The following is a 23,786-nucleotide window of genomic DNA, read 5'->3' on the forward strand; positions in this document are numbered from 1 at the left end:
CCAGGCAAGCCAAGAAGGAGAAAAGAAGCTGGACTGCATGCTGACTTCTCCAGAGCCTGAATGGCTCAGATAAGGGCTTAGAGGGAATTCCTCTATCAGATCACAACTCCACCGATGAGAGAACAGAGCAGTCAATGGAGCAGGACTTAGCCTGGTGAGCATATAGCTAATGGTTCCCCTCACCCTACCAGACACAGCTATCTTGAAAGAGAGAGATGCACAGATCACAGGGTACCTTGGGGTGAAATAAAGAGGTATCTTTTATAGCTAAAGAAACCTAAATGAGTCAGAATTCCCCATTCAGAGGCTTTTATGTAACCAGAGGTTTGGTCCATAAAATATTAACCCAATCAATGTTAAGATACACCACTAACGGGGGGAAGAAATGATACGTTTGGCCAACATCAAACTTTAAAAGGCTTTTAAAACGCTGTAGCATTCCCTTTAGCCACTATTTATAAAAAGAAAACATTGGGGGGGGGGGAGAGAAAGGAAAAGAAAGCAGCACATGGTGGGAAAGTATCGCTCAGGGTCGAAACATATTTCAGACATTAAGGAACATTATGCTCTTGCTTTACTAGAGATAATGGGGAAAAAATGGCATACACTACAGTGGGAATGCTACTCTCATCGGATGTACATCAGACAGTGGTCAGTTTCAGCAACATCTCCAAGTAGAGGAGATGAGCCAGAGGAACTCTGCTGTGTTGTCACTTTCTTTGAATAAAAGCTAACTGCATTTTGTGTCTCAAGTTCTTTCCTGCCCCATGAATGATCTGTGCTTACCTGACAGCTCCTTGACACTGCCTCAGGTGGCAGAAGCCCTCAAGTGCTGAACGGGAGATGCCACACTCTGCTCTTCCCTGTTCATGTGTGACAGTTTGTGTTGAGTGTATCTCTGTAGTTGTGTGGGTGTGGGTGATAAAGGTGTGTGGGTGTGTCTCTGTGTGTATAGCTCTGTCCACTTTAGCTGGCCTGCCCTCTGCCCCAACATACCCAATGGGCACCAGCCAGCTCTACTTAACCTCATTGAGATCATTCCCTATTCAGGTTTTCTCCCCACCAAATTGAAAAGTGCTAAAGAGAACGAATTATTTCCCTGCATTCCACACAAGTTAACACACAATTCAAAAGCAGCAGACAAATGGAACAGCTCTTCTGTTGAACTGTTCCCAAATGGCACCCAGGGATAGCAATTTTGAGAAAAGCATTTTGTGGTATTAAACTTCCATATTTAGCATCTCTCTCTTTCTTTTCTTTTTTTCTATTAATACATCCTTCAGCGCTCTACAATGAAAGTATGCCCTCTAGTATGGAAAGCTATATGCAAAGCACACAATAGTATTGAAAGCTATATGCAAAGCACACAGTAGTCACTAGCCAGCAAAATGGGGATGAAATAAATGTGTAGGTTTGCTATCAATTTTAATGGGAGTCTGTAAGTCCTTTCTTAAAATAATTTATTGAGCAAGGGTATTTTGTGATTAAAAGGGGATTTTCCTTGGTTTCAGTGGTGGGTAACATATTTTTAAATATTTGAACGATGCTGACAATGCAACAAAACTGAATGTCATTATGAGCCAAACTGCACATGACAATCCAAATGGGTTGATGGGTAAGAGGTTGGATTGAACTGAGGCATCTCTCTGCCCTCTATTACCAAAGCCTACTATCAGTGCAATCTGGGATTGCCTCTCCTCCCTGCCGGCAAACAAATGTATGGACAGTCAGGGCTGAGTTGTCGTGGATTCTCTTGGATCCCAAACTGCTCTCACAGCTGGTGCTAGCCAGCACAGGGCCTGATCCAGAAATTAGGTAAACCCTGGATAGGATTGTCCTTCCCTTGAAGGAGCAGATAAATAATCTGGGAGTGCTCTTAAACATTGCCACTTGAGACTCAATTACTATTGGTGGCCTGGAGTGTTTTTGGCCAGCTTTAGTTGGCCATCCAGCTATGACCATTCCTGGGCAGGAATAGCATGGTTGCAGTAGTACATATACTGGTAACCTGATTGGATTATAGCAGTGCACTCTCCTTGGGGTTGCTGTTGAAGATTTCACGGAAGCTGCAATTTTGGGGATTGAATAACCATACCCAATGAGTGCTCACTTATAGTTCTTTGCCATCATCCTGGAAAAAAGTGACAAGTGGACTGTGGCAGAGTTCTGTCCTGGGCCCATTGTTGATCAATGTCTTTATAAACTACTTGGATGAAGGAACTGAGGGCACGCTCATCAAATTTTCAGGTAACGCAGAAGGGGTAACTAAAGCCGCAGAAGACAGAGTTGGGATTCAAGATGACCTTAACAGATTGGAAAACTGGGCCAAAACTAACAAAATGAATTTCAATAAGGACAAATGTAACATTCAGCACTTAGGCAGGAAGAACCAGCTGCACAAATATAAGCCGGTGGATACCTGACTTGCCAGTAGTACATCTAGGCTGTATCAACAGAAGTATAGTGTCCTGATCAAGGGAAGTAATAGTCCCACTATATTTTGCCTTGGTCAGAGGACACCTGGAGTACTGTCTACAGTTCTGGGCACCACAATTTAAGAAGGATATTGACAAGCTGGAACGCTGGGCAGAGGAAAGTGACCAAGATAATCAAGGGGCTGGAAACCAAACTTCATGAGAAATGGTTGAGGGAGTTGGGTTTGCTTAGCCTGGAAAAGAGGAGACTGAGAGGAGATGTGATAGCCATCTTCAAATATCTAAAGGGCTATCACATAGTAGATGGAGCAAGCTTGTTTTCTCCTGCTCTGGAGGGTGGAAGCCAAACCAACGGCTTCAAGTTACAAGAAAGTAGATAATCCTTGCGGTCCCTTCCAGCTCTATAATACTATGATTCTATTATTCTTTAATGCGTCTATTATTTCTTATTGTGTTTTCTTGTATTAACATTTGAATTCCATGTAATTAAAAAACACACTTTACGATTACCAAACAACAGGCAGATAAACCATTAAGTCCATCAAAACACTCAACAATTTTCAAGTGGTTGGAGGGGGAGAGACTTTGGCAATCTCTGATCTAGAGGGCACCAAGTTACAGAAAGCTCATCTAGTATGTTACCTGAAGAGGAGTGGACTGCAAGCGTTACAGGTTAACACTCTCTCTCTCTCTCTCTCTCTCACTCACTCACTCACAAACACACACACAATAACAAGTTTACTCCAGGGTCATTACAACATGCGGCTGTTGAACCGTAATTACAAAGGAAGTGGGTTGGCCAGCCATGCTAACCAAAAGACAAAGGTGGATCTGTGGGAGCATGACTGGTTTGGTGGTACCAGGCATGGAGCTTTTGGGGCTCCACAGCAGGCACCGCAACTATGACATCCAACAGGAGGCAAGAGGGTGATGGATTTGGGCGTTGCACAGGGCACCACTGAAATCTGAGGTGCCGGGGTCTGCAACAGAAAAAGATTTGGTGATGAAGCTTAATATGATGTTTCCATATTTGGTGCAACAAATGCTCTTTGGTTCTGTTGGGACATGTTTTCAGTGCTGAATTAAATCTTGTGGAGGCCCTTAGGCAGTCAAAATCTAGGGCGGGGGGGGGGGCTCATGTGTGCGCTCTAGTCAGATAACATTGAACTAAGAAAACTTGATTGTAATTTTCTTTCAAGATCAAATCAATATTGTCACGGGGCCCCTAAAAGGTGTAAGGCCCATAGGCCTGTGCCTATTCTGCCTATCTGGTAATCCAGCACTGCATGTTTTGTGAGCAAACATTGTAAGTTCCTATACATTAAGCACAAATAAATATATTTATTAACTCTGATTTCCAGAACTTTCTCAGAACTGTTGCTTCTAATCTCCCTGAGAAACAGAGAAGAAAGGCCTGCCCACCAAATGCAAACATGTTCCCAAATTCATGCAAATTATGCCATTTATATGTAAATAATATATGTAAACTGAGTCCATCCAGCTCATATATTTATGCAGAATAAATCACCCACTCCTTTTTTGGATGAATGATAGTTTATCTAAAATAAGTATGAATTCCCTCCTATCTGAATTTTTAAAATCCCATTACTAGTGGCTGAAAGATGTCATCCATCACCCTCATGATGATAAATATCTAAACATCCTTTTACTCTTCCCTTAACTTTTGGATGGTCAGTGCATTCTCTAGCAAACTCACCATCAAATATAAGGACTTCATTATCCTTTTCCCTAAAAACAAATTTCCAAACTGTCAAATATGGTTGAACAAGGGTGATTTCATTTTCTGATACTTTTAGTTATAATAGTTATTCCTTCATTATGATAAACATTACAAATGAGTATGTGGTCAGTAGTTTCTAGCTGTCATATCAATTATACAGTTTTCTCTGTTGTCTCCTATTGTGTCCAAGCTTACCTTTTATTTTATGCCCAATAATGAGCTAAACCTAAGCTAAACATTTTTATTTATTTAATGAATATAGGCAATACATGTGCCATACAAACTCTAAATGATTATATACGAACATTATTAAGCATATTGTTTAGTGCAATACTGTACATCCTATTCAATGTTCCTATGATAATACAAGACCCTTAAGATTATATTTCATTTTCTCTTTAAAATGTAAATCTATTATCTATTAGAGGTAAATCCATTACAGATAGGAATTACCTCTAAAATCTTATATCAAATATTTAAATAATTGTGTTTGCTTATAAAAAATGGAAATAAATTTAGATTAATTTCCTTTATAGCAATGAACAGTCTAACCTTAAATCTGTTATACCTAGTTCATAGATAAATAGATGTATTCCATTCAATCATTTCTTCCCTTATCATTTTATATGAGCTTATCATCCCAGTTAACTTTGTCAGCTAAGCATTTATAACCACAGTATAATAATCATATACCTTTCACGAATGCCACTCTCAAATAAAAATAAAATAAAACGTATAATAAAATGTTTCCCTTGTGGTTAATTACAGCCTTCCTTAAATGTTTCTTTTTTGGTTGATTGGTTTAGTTTATTTTTTTTAAGAAACTTGTGGAAACATGCTATCAGCTGCCCTTGTGAATTTATTCCTGGGAGGTAGTTTATTTCAGAACATCTTTCAATCTAAAATGAAAGCGTAAACAAGACTGGAACACCTTTTCAGAATATTTTTCTAATATGGTTAAAGGCATTCATTTGATTTACGAAAAGGTAATTGACTCATAAACTGCAAATTGTAGTTTTGAAACAACCAGCTTTTAATTGGAGTTGTCCATTCTAGATGGATGCTTATTAGCGATATCAGAATATAGGATGATCCATTGAACTGCTCTGCTTAAGGCAACCACTGGTCCTCTGCTTGTGGCAGTTGCCAACCAATGGAGAACTTCAAACAATCAGAAAAGGGAAAAGGAAAGCCTAGGGACATAGGTTGCAATTGAAAGCTGAGCTCTCCCCACCAAAATGAGTTACAATTAAAGATGCTTGAGGAATTCAATCTTTGCAAATCCCAGTACAAATTGACCTGATCTGTATCTCTTGGACTAGTGTGCATACTGGAACTTGGTGATCTAGCAGCCTTCACATTTCCCAACTGTTCCAGAGCAGTTCTTGACAAAAAAGTATATCAAAACACATTTGAAAATGCCTATTTTGAGAGGAAATGTGTACTTTGGGGAGAAACAGATGAAATCGATGAGAAATATATTTTGCAGCACTGCCAATAAAATAAGTGGCATCTCCAGCCTCATTTATGTTGTCCTTAAAAGTGAGAGAAGCATCATGACCATGTCACACGCAGCTCCTGATAAACTGCGTCCAGGACAGGGCAAAACAAAGGCTGAGAACCAGGAAGCAAGATGAATTTGTTCATGGCCAACAAGAAACGACAAAAGCATAGTCTCCCTGGTGCCCAGAGCTGCCTGATCTGTGTAGGGGGAGGGGGAGGGGGAGGGGTATACTAGTGGACCCTCTCTGGTCTGTTAGTGCAAGGAGGTTTCCAGGCTTTTCTTGCTGGTCTTCCTGCTGCTCCAACCTTTGGCCAGATCTGGCTTTGCACAGACCTCCAATTCCCAGCACCCAACTGCCGTTCCCATTATTCTTTGAGGAAAGCCATGTGCTTTAAATTTGCCTTCAGGGTATGGTGTGTATGCAGACAGTATCTCCTACAGACATTCTGTGGGTTGCCACTGAAGGCTCAAAGTGCTTGTGACATAAAGGTAATCTCTACCCAGGAACAGCAAACACAAGAAGATGTTGGAAGTCTTAATTCTCTTTACAACCAGTAGCACCTTCCTTAGGATGTAACCACATCCTTTGTCAAACATCTAGGATGAGTACATCCCTAGAGTAGGTGAGTTGCTTAAAATTATCCCCACCCCCTAAATAAATTCCGTATATGTTTAGGTCAATTACTTTTTTAATCAAATATTTTCAGACTTTCACCAACGGTGGCATTCTGTGGTATTTACCTTTGTTTCTAATGATTGAATTAAAGGCCAGACAGCTAATCAATCAAAGGATGTAGACATCCTTGTTTTCTAAATCATTTCATATCAGTTTGAGAAGTATTTCTATGCCAACAGCCTTCCAAGTTAAAATAATATTGAATGAAACTGATAATTAGGATCTTATTTCAACATTGGTTGTTGCTGCTTTTTTATTTTTTCAAAAAGCTTGTCTTCTGGTTGCAGTCTTTAAATGAAGAGTAAACAGAACAATTGGCCACCACAAAAATTGTCTAACCTATAAAGAGAAGGGCGGCTACTACATAACCTGGCTTGTAACAGAAGAGTGTAAATCAGCAGTGAGGCAGAGCACAAAGGCGATCTGCTGATCAGAAGAATAAAACACTGCGGTAGAAAGATGTGCTCTCTGGCTGACTACAGTAGATAGATGGGAGAGAACATGAAGAAAAACCATTATAATGGAAGGATAAATCAGTAGGGAAAAGATCAGCAGCAAAAAAAGGGGGCTACAATAAAGATGACATGAAAATCAAAGGACAGAGCAGTAAACAAAAGTAAAATACATCCACAAAGGACAGAAACAAACAAAGTACTGTCCTAATGAATGCAAAAAAAATCCTGTCATACCGCAAAATATAGAACAAGTATGAGTTAACGGATGCAGAAGTATTCATGTGAGAATAATCACAAAAGACTAGGAAGGCTCGCCAAAACTGGACAGCATGGAACAAGAGGGGGAGAACAAAAGATTTGCATAAAATATTTGCAGAGCATAAAATAGAAGTGTATTCCTTTCTGTAATTCAACAAATTTTAAAGTCCCATTTGTAAGAGAGTAACAACCAATTGTGTCCACAGCTGGTTAACATACAATACCAACTTCCTGTCACTGCAGAGCCAGTATGATGTAGATCAGGGATGAGGAACCTTTGGCCCTCCAAATGTTGCTGGACTACAACTTCAATCATCCCTGAACACTGGTCATGCTGCTTTGGGTTGCTGGAAGTGGAAGTCCAGCAACATCTGGAGAGCCAGAGGTTCCTCATCCTTGATGTAGGCAAAGGCTTCACCCCAGAGAAAATTGACTAAGTCCCATTGACATCAGTAGAACAAGTTGCTTGTGCTTGATATAAGCCTCATGATCAAGCCCAGCCCTACCAATAGAGTGAGGTGATTGCCTCAAGCAGCAGGTGCTGGGTGGCAGGCAGCAGTGACCTGCTGGACATTCTTTCTGAGTTCGCCAGGCATTCTTCTATTGGAGGATAGAACTGTGCATGTCACACAACCTGTCTTGTACCACCTGCTTCCCTCAGAGGTGGCAGAGGACTTCTCCAAGCGGAATTGTGGAGGGGGAGCTCTTGCCTTTTGCCTCAGGCAGAAAAATATTTTGAGCCAGTCCTGGCCACAATTGGACTTAAGCATGATATTATCTAGAGTGTTCAGTTTGCTATTTGGGTTCAAATCGATGCTCCACTCAGAAAGGATACCTTGTTACTATAGAGACAGTGCAAATTTGAAATCTAAGTCAGAAATTAGAGTAATTCAAAAAGAGTGGAGCATATTACACCTGCAGAAGGTTTCAACACTTCTTGTTATAAGACGTGCCTAATTGTTGAAGATACATAAACAAATTATTCAAAAATATTTTTGCTGAACCCATCTAACAATGAATACATGTTAATTTGCCTGCAAAACTAGCCTGCCTTACTTCAGAAGAAATAATATTGCTTGAATCTCACAGGACTTCTGTTGATTCACACTAACCTGGCAAATCTAATTAGTTTTGCCATGAGCATTTGTTAAGCAGATGCCTGATTTGAGTGTGTTTTTAGCTTAATGAACCTGTTCCAACCAGACAAGAAATTGCTCTGATGAAACCTCTGCCATTATCAAAGCTAGGCCTCCAAGTGATCCATCCAAATTAGCAACTTTGTATTTAAGAGATCTGAGCATTTCCACAGCACTGTTGAAACAGTTTGTTCTCAGATGTAAAGGTAGTTCTGAATATGAAGGCAAAGCTTGGGACGTCTGGGACAAATAATGGAACTGGTTTCAATAGCCTGTTCACCCCACTGTACTTTGAGGACTTTTAAATGCAGGCAGACAGGTATGTCCCAGTTCAATTGCTCACCGTCTTTCCCATCACGATGCCACATTAGACACAGAAATAATGTCTGGACATACAAATACTGGGCTGAATGAGGGCTAACAAACTCAAATTGAATCCTGGGAAGACAGAGGTTTTGTGGGTATAGTCCCTGTATCTCAGAATTGGATGGGGTTGCATGGAATGAGTGCAAATGTGGGGAATATTGCATTAGTTTTCTTTATTATAATGTCTGAACTTCTGTTCCATTTCATAATGATGCTTTCATACTGCAGCACCTGTTCCATTGTAGAACTGTGGCTTTTTGACTGGTACACTGACATGTTGAGCTGAATTTCATTCACAATAGGCGTACTCTACACTACCAAGACCTAGTTCAATGTTTTAGCATTGACTTATAAAGCCTTAAATGACTTAAGATCCATTACAGACTCCTAGATCTCCCAGGATAGTCCTACTTGCTAAGCCATCACCGTGCAAGGTCCCCAGTACTATGACTCATGAGAGGGCCTTCACAGTGGTGGTTCTGCGGCTGTGGAATGCCTTTCCTCTTGAAATACTGCTGAAACCTAAAATTGGTTGAATTTTGGCTCCAGTTAAAAACTTACCTCTTCACTCAGGTTTCTAATTGTGTAGAGTTGTGTGTGTGTTAGGTCCCTGATACATGGAGAAAGTATGTACTATTTCATTATTTAGATACTCTGACCCGTGAACAAAAGAAAAATCCTGCTGGATCAGCCCAAAGAGCCTTCTAGTCCAACATTATGTTTTCACTGTGGCCAGCCAAATACCTATGGGGAGACTTCTCAAAGGACCTGATTATAGCAGCACACTCTCCACTTGTGATTCCCAGCAACTTGTATACTGATAGAGGAGTGAGAATATGCCCACCGTATCAAGTAGCTACTAAAAGCCTTTACTTTCCATGAGCTGACCAATCCTATTTTAAAGCCATGCAAGTTGGTGGCCATCACTATGTCAGACCAGATTCCATAGATTTGCTGCTATGTGCTGTATGAATAAAGGACTTTCTTTTGTCTTTCCTGAATCGTCCAACATTCAGCTTTACTGGGTGGCCCTAAGTTGTATAATTCTGAGACAGATTTTCTCCACCTTGTGCATAATTTTGTATTTCTCTTTCATACCCCACCTAATAATAATAATAATAATTTATTTATACCCTGCCCATCTGGCTGGATGTCCCCAGCCACTCTGGGCGGCTCCCAACAGAATATTAAAAACGCCATAAAACACCAGACATTAAAAACTTCCCTCAACAGGGCTGCTTTCAGATGTCTTCTAAAAGTCAGATAGTTGTTTATTTCCTTGACATCTGATGGGAGGGCATTCCACAGGGCTGGCGCCACTAACGAGAAGGCCCTCGGCCTGGTTCCCTGTAACCTCACAGTGAGGGAACCACCAGAAGGCCCTTGAAACTAGACCTCGGTGTCCGGGCTGAACAATGGGGGTGGAGACCTTACTCCTCTTTATTTTCTAAACAGCCCCAGATGTTGCAACCTTTCTTCAAAGGGCAGATGTCCCAACCCCTTGATAATTTTCCAGCTCTGTGATTTCCTTTTTGTGGTTAAGTGACCAGAACTATACACTGAATTCCAAGTGTGTTCTCTACACAGATTTGTATTACAATATTATGATATTGGCAGTTTTGTTTTCAGTATATTTTGTAATAATCCCTAAGATGGAATTCACCTTTTTCATAGTTGCTGTACACTGGGTAAACATCTTCACTGAGCTACCCCCTACTACCTACCCCAAGGACTCATTTCTGGTCGTTTACCACCAGTTCAGACCCTATGAGTGCATACATAAACTTTTGTCCAATGTGTACACGTGTTTACATTGAACTACATTTTCCATTTTACTGCCTATACACTCAGTTTGGAGTGATCCTTCTGGAGGATTATTATTATTATTTATTTTGCTTTAACCATCTTGAACAATTTGGTATCATCAAGAAACTTGGCTACCTTGCTCCTCTCCCCTAACTTCTGGAGTGGTTATGAACAAGTTACAAAGCACAAGTCCCAATATTGATTCTTAAGGGACTCCATCTTCCACATCCCTCCATTGAGATATTTGTCCCTCTCTCTAATTCCTGTTCCTTAATCAGTTCCTGGTCATAACAAGGCCTCTCCTCTTATTCCATGAGTTCTTCAGTGATCAAGAATAGCACCTTGAATTGAACAGTGGTGAAAAATGATCCACAAATGTTAGAAATGGGTCATATTCCAAAAGTCACATGCAGTTGAACTAAAATCTAATATTTCTAGGTCTTATTGGTTTTAAAGGGAGATAGTGGTTAATTCTCACATTGAAATCAATGGTGCTTAGCAGTGCTTAATTTTGGCTGGCTTGAGCCCATAGTTATAAGTGAATGCTAAACTGACAAGGAGGCTGTTCTGTATCTGATGCCATCCTACCTTTCTAATGCATACTCAAACGAAGAAGTGAAGAATATTTGAATCCAATTTTTTAATGATGCAAAGCTAGGAAGGACGATAGGAACTATGAAAACCAAAAATTTCATCAAAGTGACCTTGATAAATTAGAGTAATCATCTGAGAACTATAAAGTGGACAAGTGCAAGAGATCACATCCAGCAAATGCATACAATAAAATGGGGAATTAGGCCTGTCAAGGAGTTAGAAGCTGCAATGAATCACAAGCTGAACTTTAGAGAGGGGCATGGTGCAGCAGAAAGGAAGGCCAATGACATCTCAGAGTGAATTGGCCAAAAGGAAATTTTAAAAACTCAGCACTGGACTGGCCTTGATTCCGATCACCTTTTTAAGGTGAAAGGGGTGTTCAGAAAAAGGCAACAAGGAAAGGGCCACTGTCTAGAGAGAGTTAGGCTGCAATCCTATGCACAATCAACTGCTAGTAAGCTTCATTGTACACAGTAGGATGCACTTCTGAGCAAACCTGGATTGCACTACACAACACATACCTAAAGCATGCCCAGTGTGATTCCTGGGACTTAAGAGTACTAATTTTGACTAGCTCATACTCAGCATATGCAAAGAGGAAGGGAAATTATGAGTCAGTATCACATTTCCTAAAACTTAATCTTAGATCTAAACCTCTGTACCTGATGCCAATTCAAATTCAATTCAATGCAAACAATGGTGTTACAAAGATTTTGAATTTAACATGACTAGGAGAGAAATGTTTTAACTATTTTACTTCTCTGAGCTGTCACTGGGATATGGACATCCAAGGAATCAACAGCATCTTCGTTAAGTATAAAAGCTGCTTCACAGATCATAGATCATCTTTCTAATAATAGGTGTAAATTGCAGTCCCCATGGGGAAGGGAATACAGAGCGCACAGCCAGGCAAGTGACCATCTTGTTGCCAGTAGTGTCAGGGAAGTGAGATGGGGTAAAAAGCAATGAGAATAGCCACAACAATCTAATGATTCAGAAGGGAATGGGCTGCCCCAGAGAAATACTATCTGTCATGGGATAAAGCAGCCTGTGGCGTTCGTACAGAGCCCCTGGTCATTTCACGGACTATTGACCTGTACACCCCTGCTTTATTCTTCCGCTGCCACCAACCAGGTTTCTTCTGGTGAAATACTGAGTCTCAGTCAGGTTGTAAAGTCAACAACGAAGATTAAAGTTTACTGAAGAACAAACAAGTTTTAAATATGTTCAGAACAGTTTCTCAAAAACTAGATGTGGCACTATCTCACACTGTCACACTCTTCTCTCTCAGTTCTATCCCTGTCTCTCACTCTGTCACAACCACTATGTTCGACTTTTTCTGCCTCTGTCTGACCCTCACTCCTCTATCTCCCAATGGTAAACCCTGGGTTGAGCCTCAAAACCAGGTGGGCTTCGTCTCTGAGCTTTCTCATTGGTCAATCTACATTAACCATTTCCATCCCCCTGTACAAACATAATCACAAGGAATGGGCAAATGCCACATGTAACTTTGCATTTTATTATTTTATGCAAGCTCTCCTTGAGGATTCCTCTGGATTGAATGGTGGAATACAAATCCGAACTCCAAGTCATCTGAAGGCAATCTTGCATAGGGATTTTTTAAAAAATGTTTAATGTTTTATTATGTTTTTATATATGTTGGAAGCTGCCCAGAGTGGCTGGGGCAACCCTGAAAGATGTGTGGGGTATAAATAGTAAATCATCATTATGGAATGGGATGTCCCTGTTTTCATCGGATAAATGTTGGAGGGCATGCAGACAGGCATACAAACAGTTACTACAGAAAACAAGTTATGGGGTGTTATATGCTTCTGGACTGTATCAATTCAGACTGGAGGTGATTTGATTTTTTTATTTAAAAAACATTCTCTTTCAAGCAACAATAAGAAGTCTGAACCTAGAAAAGTTCTAAGTTGGAGCAGCAACGTCTAAAGCCTGGAAAGTGGACACATAACATCCTCTTCCCAGGGCTTCAGAGAGCAGCCTTCACCATTCTGCCTTGCAGTTAAGTGGTGCTGGTCACTCTGAGTAACAGGAGCACAACAGAGGACCACATTGCTGACCTGGCAATTCATGTCCAGCCACCAGCTCAAGCAGATCACCTCTAAAAGGCTCTCTCCCCTTGCTCTGTATTTCTAAGTGCCCCCCCACTGCTAAAAACTGGATGGAAACACAAAACAATGAAAAGGGAGAAGAATAATCAATAACCAAACTATAGGAGAGGCCAGCAAGAGGAAGCTTGCTCAGGGGACTGGAAACAGGTCCTCGTCTGATGGATTGCATCATGTGTTAATGAGATTCCAATTCTAATTCTTCTCAAAAGGTTGCAAATATATCAGGCATTCTTTTAAATATCATTTTGAATATATATTTTTTCCAAGGCAACAAAGGAAGACACAAAGACAATCATCTCAAGGGAGAGGCAGGGGAGCAAAAGAGAGAGCAGCCTAAAATAACTGAGCAATAAATAAACAACACTGAATGGTCTGGTCTGTCTCTTTTAACAAAATGTATCCCTATCCAACCTCCAGCATGAAAAACACAATTCATGGGTAAATAAGTTGCAAAGAATGCTGAGTCACAGGAGACTCAAAATGCAGGATAGAAGTCATTGTTTAATTGCTTAATTAATTTTGGCCGTTTCCTTTTACTTTCTCATTTCTGAATAGAAGACAACTGCCTGCATTAGTAAGATGAACAGAATGGCTCAGATATTAACTAGTGTTTTTCATGTGGTAGTGCTTGGGCATTTAACACTCTCATTTTTTTCCTTTGGCTATCACCTCTTGGTGCCCTAGATGTTAAATGGAGATGATCCCTGGCATACACTATAACCTGGTCAACTAAAACTGCCCATCTGTAAAATTCCTTTCTCCATCTGTAATTCCACAGCACTAAAGGCTTTATGTAATGGCTTGTCCAAGCTATAAACACTTTTGAATGACCAAGAAATCCCCATTCATTCAGCATGATCCTTTCTTCGTGAACTGGAAGGTTATTGCTGGTGCTGACATTTTAGTATATGTGACAGATATTGGTCTCCTGTGGAAAATGCTGCATTAAAATGATGGTGCACTTTATTCCTTCTTCTAAAGAGTCTTCCCCATTCTCACCGGCTATATGTCATAAAGAACAGATGCATCCTGGAATATTTAAGAGCTAAACAGGAGACACTCTTATAACACCCATATTTTCACACCAATGGTGCACACCCCATCCCACAATGCCTGGTGAGCCTTCAATAGTCTAAGCTGCACTGGCTTCTGAAGTAAGATCTGTTAATATGTTGACCATGACAGGGGTGCTATTGGTGTTTTGTTTTGTTTTAAGTACAGCTCAAAATGGATCTAGACGTACTCATAGAATAATGACAACTTGAAATAGCCATGACTATTATCTCCAATGGTACACAATCATTTTCTCATTTAGTTATCTTAGAGGCATATCTGAGAAGTATTTCAAAACGATGGTTCTAATTCTTAATGTTAGCTGCATACCCTCCAATATTTCTCCGATGAAAATAGGGACGTCCCATTCCATAATGCTAATTTTACTATTTATACCCCACACATCTTGCTGGGTTGCCCCAGCCACTTTTGGCAGTTTCCAACATATATAAAAACATAATAAAACATTAAACATTTTTTAAAAACTTCCTTATACAGGTTTGCCTTCAGACAGCTCAGGGTTTGGCTATCTCCATACCCTCCAACATTTCTCCAATGAAAATAAGGACATCCTAAGGAAAAGTAGGATGTTCTGGGATCAAATCAGAAACCAGGACAGCTTCTCTAAATCAGGGACATCCCTGGAAAATGGGGACACTTGGAGGGTCTGTAGCTGCATTTTGGTTCACTTATTGTTTCAGAAACTGCAGATTTGGTAATTTGCCGTTAAATGTGAACTAACTGAATTTCTCCCTCATCTCATCATACATGAATTCCCATCATGTTCTAAAAGAGCCTTTGCCAAACTGGTGTTTTGAACTACCACTGCCATTGGCTAATGAGAGTTGTAGTCAAAAACCTCTAGAAGCAAGAGATTGGCAAACAATGTTCTAAACTGTGGCAAGGAATGCAGGAGGCAGGACAGCTGTATACTTTACGTAAGGAAACTCTCAGATAACTTCCCTTTTTCAGTGGCTTCAATTTGGTTAAGGCACCATTTTGTAGCAGATGCAATGTAATGGTGATTCTAGCTCTGAACTGATTGGTTTATGTAAATGAGAACAGCATTCTTATTTGAAATAATTTTGCTATTAAGAAATCCACTTTTCTTGAGAGACCAGAGAAACCTGTCATTTAGATCTATAACAGATATACATGCACAGGTACTGTATTAGTTAATAATGATTCACCACCTCAATCTCTAGCACACCAAATTTTGCTAAATACAAATTCAAGGGTGTATGTATTCAGATAGTCTGCTATTGAGACACCATGCATTTATGTCTGAAGCACATTTAAATAGAAATTGCTGTGCTAATGTCAACTTCCACCCATGTCATTCATAATCCATTAAGTATATTATTGCACAAATTGTGTGAGAAAGCAATTTACAGCCTTCATTTACAGCATCAAGAAGAGATGGAGAAACCATACTGTACATTTATTGTTTTGTGGTTTATACAGTGGTTTACAGTTGTAATGGGAATCAAGGCTTTCATGCTTTATTATAAGATGGGATTATGCAAGCATTATCATGTGAATAAGATACAATAAGTTTTTGTGTTTTTTTAACCAAAGTTATACAGGAAATAATAGTTTTGCACCTATTGATATAGAAGCCTGCTGTCTGTTTCTTTTTCTCATTCTGTTCCGTTCATGAAAAGAAACTGGAATCCTGAAAACCACAGAAGTAAAGTGGGGTGCTGAGTAAAGAGGACTTCTTTAAACTTTAGCCATCACCCAGTTTGCCGGCATTTCAGTAATTAGTCATAGGATTCTCATGACTGCAAGATGGGATCAAGTTGTGATCTAACTTTCTTTGTAGCACAGGTTAAATACACCCACAGACACATATCTTATAAGCTTTCACAGAAAGTAAGAGATGGGTATGAGACTCTGCTTAACAAACAAAGTCACAGAGTTAAGTGAACTCCCAGTTTTATGAAATAAATGAAACAGTATTTCAAAATGAAGTGCACACATCTCTTATACTTAATTTAATGTATCTTAAGAACCTTTCAATGATCCCTGTATTCCAGCCCTTCAGCAATCTTGCAATGGAGAAACAGAAGAGTTCACTGAGAATATATATATATGAGCCAGAGCTCCAAAAGCATAGACCAGTTTCAAATGACCTTACCGAGTCTTATAACAAAATCCACAAAGGTTTCTAGCCCATAGGAGCTTTTCTGTTCATAAGTTTATTGTCCCATCCAGGTCTTGACAACCTTGTAGCAATAGTATTAATAAAGAACATATATCCATAACAGAAACAAACATCCATCGTGTAAGAGAAGATACCAGAGACACCAACAAGCTTAAGTCTAATGTGATTTCAGATTAAACCTCCTAATCACCAAAACAATTTATAGCGAATTTATCCAACTCCTTTTTCCTCACATCTTTTTAATCACATCTTTTTTCTGTCTCTGCTATGTAACTGGCACCCTTTAAAAAAAACACCACACAGCCAGATTTTTAAAAAGACAGAAATACCTAGAAACAGGCTAGAGAGCTGGGAAGCTAATTCAATATATTGCTAGTTGGCTGAAAAAAATTGTAATAATTCTGAACTCTTCCTACAACCATTTTTCTTGCTGCCCAAGAAAGCCTCCTTTTATTTGTGTTATTTACTGATGGAAAAATTTCCAGCCGACAGTCTGAAAATCACTACTCAAAGTGTATTGCTTATGTCACTGGAGATACAGTTCTGAGCTCCCACTTATCTCTTCTTGGTTTCATTGCTTCCTTGATGTGCATTTAAACCTGCCCCTGAGTTAGGTTACTGTCACTAGTGTTATCTCTGCTTTTTCAATAGCTGTTGTGATATTCTCAGAGTGCATTGATCACGGACTGTCTGGGCTTGAACGCTGTTACATTAAGACAGATAATGGTCATAATACAGAATAGATCTTATTGCCATAGACATTTCTATACTTTCTCCAGCAGTGCCATGCACACAAGGGGAGGATTCAGAAAGTTCTGCCCATAAAGTGGAGATTATTCCTTAAAGTGAAGAACTGCTAAAAGCCATAGGAGATGAATAATCTTTTAACAAAAAATCAGATTCAAACAATGGATTCAACTAAAAAATGAAACAAAGTTTAATCCCTACCTAAGAAGTCAAGGAAAATTCAATGACTGAAAACTAGATAATGTCAACATATACCTTGCCTTGCTATCAAACTTATGTATTAAAGTCACAGCTGTGAACCTCCTTACAGAATTGGCAAATCCTGTTGCCAACAGGATCAGGGGATGGGATTTGCAAGATAATAAAGAGGAATGATGTGTGTGATGCCTAAAGTTGCCACTCTTTAACCTAAGAGATACTGTGCACCTTTCAGCAGAAGAGCTTCAACTGGTGCAGTTTCAACATCACAGAGGCCCTTTACTAGGAAAACTGTATCTGAAGCAGAAATCTGTTGTGTAAGTAGAACAACAACAGAAGAGAAGGAGGGAGTCTTCCAGAGATCTGGGGCCTAAGTAATTTAGGGCTTTGAATTGGGTCCAGAAATGAACTAGAAACCAATGCAGCTATTTTAAAAAGAGGATTATATGAGTTCTAGATGGAACCCATGCCGATCTGGCTGCTGCTTTTTGGACCAGTTGAAATTTCTGAGGGTCTTCAAGGGCGGCCTCACATAGAGTGCACTGCAGTAATCCACATTGGAAGTTACCAGAACATGGAATACCTTGGCCAAGACATCACTGTTCAAAAGAGGCTGTAGTCAGCAAATCAGCAAAAGTTGGGGGGAAATACTCCTAGCACCCATCAACTACCCTGCAAAAACTGGGACATTCCTTTTTTTTTCCCCCATGAGAGTACAGCGGCCATTTTGGTCACCTTGCTCTGATGCAATTTCAGGCCAATATCTCTCGTTTAAAAAGCCCTTTCTCCAGGTCCGCAATCTCACATGGGTCACGTGACTAGCACAGGATTTTGGATGCAGAAGGTGCTGTTCCGGATTTGAGCCACATTGTGTTGGAAGGAATACACCAATGGCACCTGAACCTCCAGTGACAATGCTGGACCCAGGTGTACCCACAAGCTATAAACCTGCTCCTTTGAGGAGAGTGCAACTTTCCACCTCCTGGACTCAATAACTTGGTACACATAATGCTTAGGTCGTTTTCAGGGCTATCTGGAATATATTTCATGTCGGTATTTGTCAGTATTAGACATACGTCAATAGACATTGATTTGGCAAGATTACCTAAACCACATCTGTGTATTTATCCTATCACCTTAATATTCACGCGACACCAGAGTACCTTAAGAATTCAATCATAGTACAAGAAATACGTTTAGTATTTTTCCTCCCATTAGCAACATAGCAAAATGCTTAGCTACTTTTTCACAGTAACGGCGTGGCTCTCTCAGATATTCAGAAAATGAAAACCACTTGAATATATGTTTAAGGCACATACTCATGGCCTATCAAAGCTGCATGGATTTCAAGGGAAATTAACCAAAGTATGAGGTGCTTCCCCAGAGCTGGAATTAAACTGGAATTACAGTCTGCAGTTTAGAAGCCTCTGGACAGCTTTTTAGTATTGTCTTAGGTACAGAAAATGTAACATAGCACTCCTGGGGTTCCCTTTTGTTTTATTTTTTAATTACATACCTTGGTAATGATCATAATTATTCAAAAATGCTCCACAAAATGAGGAATTAGGCCTCAAATCTTTTCAGTGCATAAGATAAAATGCCAATTAAACTTCACTCTGCTGTGTGAGATTTCAGAAGTTAAGAGGTGTGGAAATACCTGCCAAAAACACAAGGTCAGAAACCCATTGTGCATCATAAAGTTCTTTAATGGGAGTCCCTTTTTCCCTCCATAAACTCCTCGATTACCTTCTGAGAAGGGAAAATTTAGTAAATTTTCCCTTCTCAGAAACCTCGGTGAGAATGGGCACAATTCTGTCACTACTAATAAGGACATATTCCATGAGAACTTGTGCCATGCAAAGCACTATAGGATTGTTATTGGAAGGGATTTTTGCTATCCACTTATAATAGACTGGCACATACCAGTACTATGTGCAGCACTTTTTGCAGGAATGGCCCCCCATACATATCAATACCATAATACCAAAAAGCAGTGCATAACTGTAGCTACATAAAAGGGTATGTGTGAATGTTGTCCGCACATGTGAAGCACCCGTATACTGAGTCAAACCACTGCTGTATCTGTATTTGTAGGTGCCCTACACAGAGTAGGACCACTGCTCTATGTGGCCCAGACCATTAAATTAGACTCAGCACAGCTGTTTGGCAAGATCCTTCTTAGCACAGTTACCTAAATTTCTTCTGAAATGCCAGAGATTGACAGTGGGACCTTCTGGATGCAAAACATGTAGCCTACTACTGAATTAGGGCCCCCACTCCAGAACTATTCACCATGAATAGTCTGTTGTTGTTGTTGTTGTTGTTGTTGTTGTTGTTGTTGTTGTTGTTGTTGTTGATGTTCTGCTTTTCAAAAGTGTATCCTGAAGATGTAAGTTGCTTTTTTAAAAAAGCAAAACTTAATTACCCTCATTGGAAAGTGCTCTGAATATGCTCAGAGGTACACTTAATGCCTGAATAAGTATTTATTTGAATAATTTCCAGGGGGCAGCCATATTAATTTGCCTTCAAAACACTGCCACTTTGTGCTCACCTACAATTACTTTCAGCTTTGGGGAGATCATGTGTCTTCAGCTCAATGGCACCAGTGTACATACTCACACAGCTCCATGGTATGCAAAATAATAAATACGCACAAAAAACTGCTGTGGTGAAGAGTCACTGTGCTCATTTTGCATATGTGCAAGCTCTAATTGAATCATCACAGACTGTACTATTTTGGATTCCATTGCTATTTGACTCCAACATTTATTTGTTTTCTTTACATATTTTGCTCATCACCCTGCCAAAAGAGGATTGCAGTTCCTGCATCTGATGAAGTAGACTTTAGGCCACAAAACTTAACCCACAATAAATTTGTTAGTCTTTACAATTCCACAAGTTTCTTTCCTGTTTTTATTTGAGAAACGTTTACACCACTCTTCTTCAAAAATGATCTGAGTGCAACTTACAATGAAAACCATAATATATAATCAACATAAACTCAATCATAAAGCAAGAGTAAATTAAAAGATTAAGGTCTAAAAGACCTTAAAATACAATTCTGTGCATGACTACTCATATGTCTGCCCCACTGAGTTTAATGGGACTTCCAAGTAAGTGGCTGTAGGATTGTGCTTTAAAGGTCTAGAAGAATAGAAAAGGGTTTTGCCTGGTGCCTAATGGATAGAAAGTTTGGTGTCAGAAAAGCATCTCTGGGAAGGGAGTTCATGAAATGGAACACCAAAAAATGCCCTCTCCCCTAGTTCCACTCACTTTCTCCCTGTGGGCAGTGACAACCTGGAGAACACTAGCAGCTGATCTTAACATCTGGGCATGTTGATATGGGAACTGGCTTTCTCTAGGTACCAGATATACTAACGAGAACACTTAACTCTCGATCTTACTTGTCAAATCTTGATTTTCCCTTTTGCTTTATACTTATCAAGCCGAAACTTTGTTGTGTGTGTTTTTTAATGTCCCTGTACAAGCAGACATAAAAAAATGGGTCTTTCATCAAAAACACAGCACAGCTGTTTGCTCAGCTATGTTTAAAAGTCCCCCATGAAATCTTTTTACATCACTGTACTTTAAGAATGCAACATTTTAAAATATGTATCAGACATATGTTCATAATACTGCTATTTATGTGAAATTCTCCAATATGCAGTGCCATCTGCCAGCAAATTCTAGAAAACCTAACTATTAATATCTGCTTTAATTACAGGGAGAACTCCATATGATTGCTACCAGTGAAAGAAATCTGATTGCTTGCGTTTATCTGGTCCACAATGCTTCAAACTGTGCTGCTCAGAACCCAGGGGTTCCTCAGAATCTTATCAGTAGCAATCACTGCAAACGAGATGAACAGAAATGGGCATTTAGCTTCCCTAAAAGATGACTTTCTCATCAATATTAATTGCACTGAAAATGCACAGTCACAGGGCAGCGCAGAGTGCACATTATGATGCATATGGCCAATGCAGGCATGAATTAAGTGATGAATTAAGTGTACTCTTTTGAACATGTCCCAAACCCTCTGCAGCAGGTAAAAGTATAGGACCCCTGAACGGTTAAGTCCAGTCAAAGGTGACTATGGGGTTGCAGCACGCATCTCTCTTTCAGGTCAATGGAGCAAGCAGAGTAACACATTCTTTCTTTAAAATCACATTGAAGTCATTCATTAAAATAATTTGTTTTCATTCCGGTGTTCTTACTTATTTCTGTTACTCCCCCTGCTGCTGCTACCACAACTGAGCCAATCTCACCACAGGTTTTATTTTCATTCCCCACCCCGACTCTTTTCTTGTAATCCCTTGGAACACCACAAAGTTTAGGGTATTCTGGGAAACAAAATGGCAGCAGCCCAAATCAACTGTTGTCAAGAGAGATGTGAGTCCCCCCCTCAAGTAAGGGATGAAAGAGATAAAGAAAACCAACCCCCTTTTCACACACTTATTAGTCATTTCATAAGAAACGAAATTGAAGTGGCTAGGTGCCTTTTGTTTCAATTTCTGGCAACATGTGCTGCTAACCATACTTGCAGTTACCATCTGAGTCAACGAAGGCTCCCCAAAGCAGATACATAGCTCAGCTCTCAGCTGAGCATTTGCTTGTGGAAAGATGGTCTCTGCAGAGCCAAGTATCTGCTCAGTGCCAATTCTCAGCATGGTCTGCTTGTGGATTCTAAGGCACAACAGCCAAAGGAACAGTGTGCCTCTGGTCAACAGATGCTGGAGATTAACTACAAGGGATACATACCACCATCATCCTGTTCTGTTATGAATGTTTGAGGGGTAATCTGTCTGACCTCTGCAATGAACAGATTGCTAAATTAAGATGGACAATTAATCTAGCCTAATACGGCACTCATATTCATATAGGAGACTTTGGACATTATTTTTTAAACAAAAAGTACAGATGAAGAGCTCAAGAACAACAACCTTGCTACCCATGTCCTGGCCTATTTTTCATCATCAAAGCATAATACACAGTGATACATGATGTGTAGTTTCCTGCCAAGTCCTGCCTTAGTAAGGTTCACTTGCATTTTTAATATGGATTTGTTAACAGCAGTTAACCAGGTATTCAGACTGGGGGAAAGAAATCATTTCTTAGCGATCACACTTTAGTTTCCAATGTCATTCTGCAGCCTGGAATGCTGATGTGCTGGGTCCTGCTGCTTTCCCATTAAACATTAATCGGGAACACGGCAGGGCTGAGAACACGGGTGCTGCAGCAGTATGGAACGCAATTAGTGGGAGCATTGCAGGCTCCCCCCTTAATTGCTTGGATTTCTGTAGCAGAACAGTAATTTAGACCGTCCTAACACCACCTGTCCACATTCAAAGAGAAGCAATTTATAAATAACTCTGGAGAAACATATTCTCATGAGACTTCAGTCTGTATTAGAAGTAACAAATAACGATATAATCAGCCAGAGTTGAAACGATCCAATGATGTTTTAAAAGTGCACTGATGCAAACTGCACATGCACAATATGAAGGTTGATTTTAATGTCAGGAATAATGATACAATTATATACAGAAATTCAACAGGGAGGGGGGGAACTTAGCATGCATAAAACCCCTAGGTTGAGTCAGTTAAGGATCTCAGATGGCAAGAATGCAAAAGAACCTTGCTGGGAGGAGACAGTACCCTCCCCTCAATGGCTTGACTGAGCAGAGCACAGCTTCATACATGCATAGGAAACTAATCAGTGCTGTTGAAGAGGTCACTGACCCAATGGGCACATCTGGCATTTTGAGAAAGTGTTGCAGACACCAGTAACAAAATGGCTGCTGTGAGATATGGTGCAACACAAAATGGCTGCTGTGGTGGAGTAGTGTTATGGCTGAAAGAGAGGCAGGACAATCTGCTTCCCCATCAATGGAAGAAAAAGCACCTACATCAGCCACCGCCATGCTTGCTGCAGAAAGAAGCTCTGGGGCATCGAAACCTGTCATATAATAACACTTGGGCATGCTTAAGGAGGGATGTGTGCTCAATGTAGCTGAACCAGTGAAAACAGGAACTAAGCAGGAACAGTCCCTTGTGTTTGGGGATTTTCGAGGTGGTGTTTGTTGAGACTTTTTGCAAGCAACATAGGAGGGACTGACAGGCCCACTGGCAGCCATGGGTACTGTGTTGGCATGCCCTGAATTACTATTTTAAAAGGAATTTATTGGGATCTAAGGATCACAGGGTTGTAGCTGAACATTTCTACCCTTGTTTTAAATATCCATCAAAAATCCAAGAATTCCAGGAGAGGAATCAATAATCTCAACCTAAAAATGCCACCACAGAGAATTGCACTCCTATTTTTCTAGAAAAAGAGGTTCTGGGACTCACCATGAACACCTCCCTTGTTCTCTTATAATGGCAATGGTGCCCACCTGAGAGGTGCCGGAACTGAGTTCCAGCGAGTTCTGGCTGAAAAAAGGCCCTGCATATCTGGCAAGTGAGAAATCAAGTGAAAGGTATATAGTCATACAATCAAGCTGGGTACAGAATGGGTT

The 23,786-nt window shown here is 40.1% G+C and overlaps 1 long non-coding RNA gene across 1 annotated transcript in view; it reads right to left on the reverse strand.

Annotated features, from left to right (window-relative positions):
* Positions 1–23,786, reverse strand: part of LOC310762875 — a 602,857-nt gene that overhangs the window by 571,496 nt on the left and 7,575 nt on the right. The window contains exon 2 of the long non-coding RNA XR_014548259.1: positions 21,019–21,120. This is a non-coding gene — a long non-coding RNA (uncharacterized lncRNA). The remainder of the gene's footprint in view (positions 1–21,018; positions 21,121–23,786) is intronic.

Source organism: Podarcis filfolensis, assembly GCF_964270895.1.
Source record: "Podarcis filfolensis genome assembly, chromosome: 5".
Taxonomy (NCBI): domain Eukaryota; kingdom Metazoa; phylum Chordata; class Lepidosauria; order Squamata; family Lacertidae; genus Podarcis; species Podarcis filfolensis.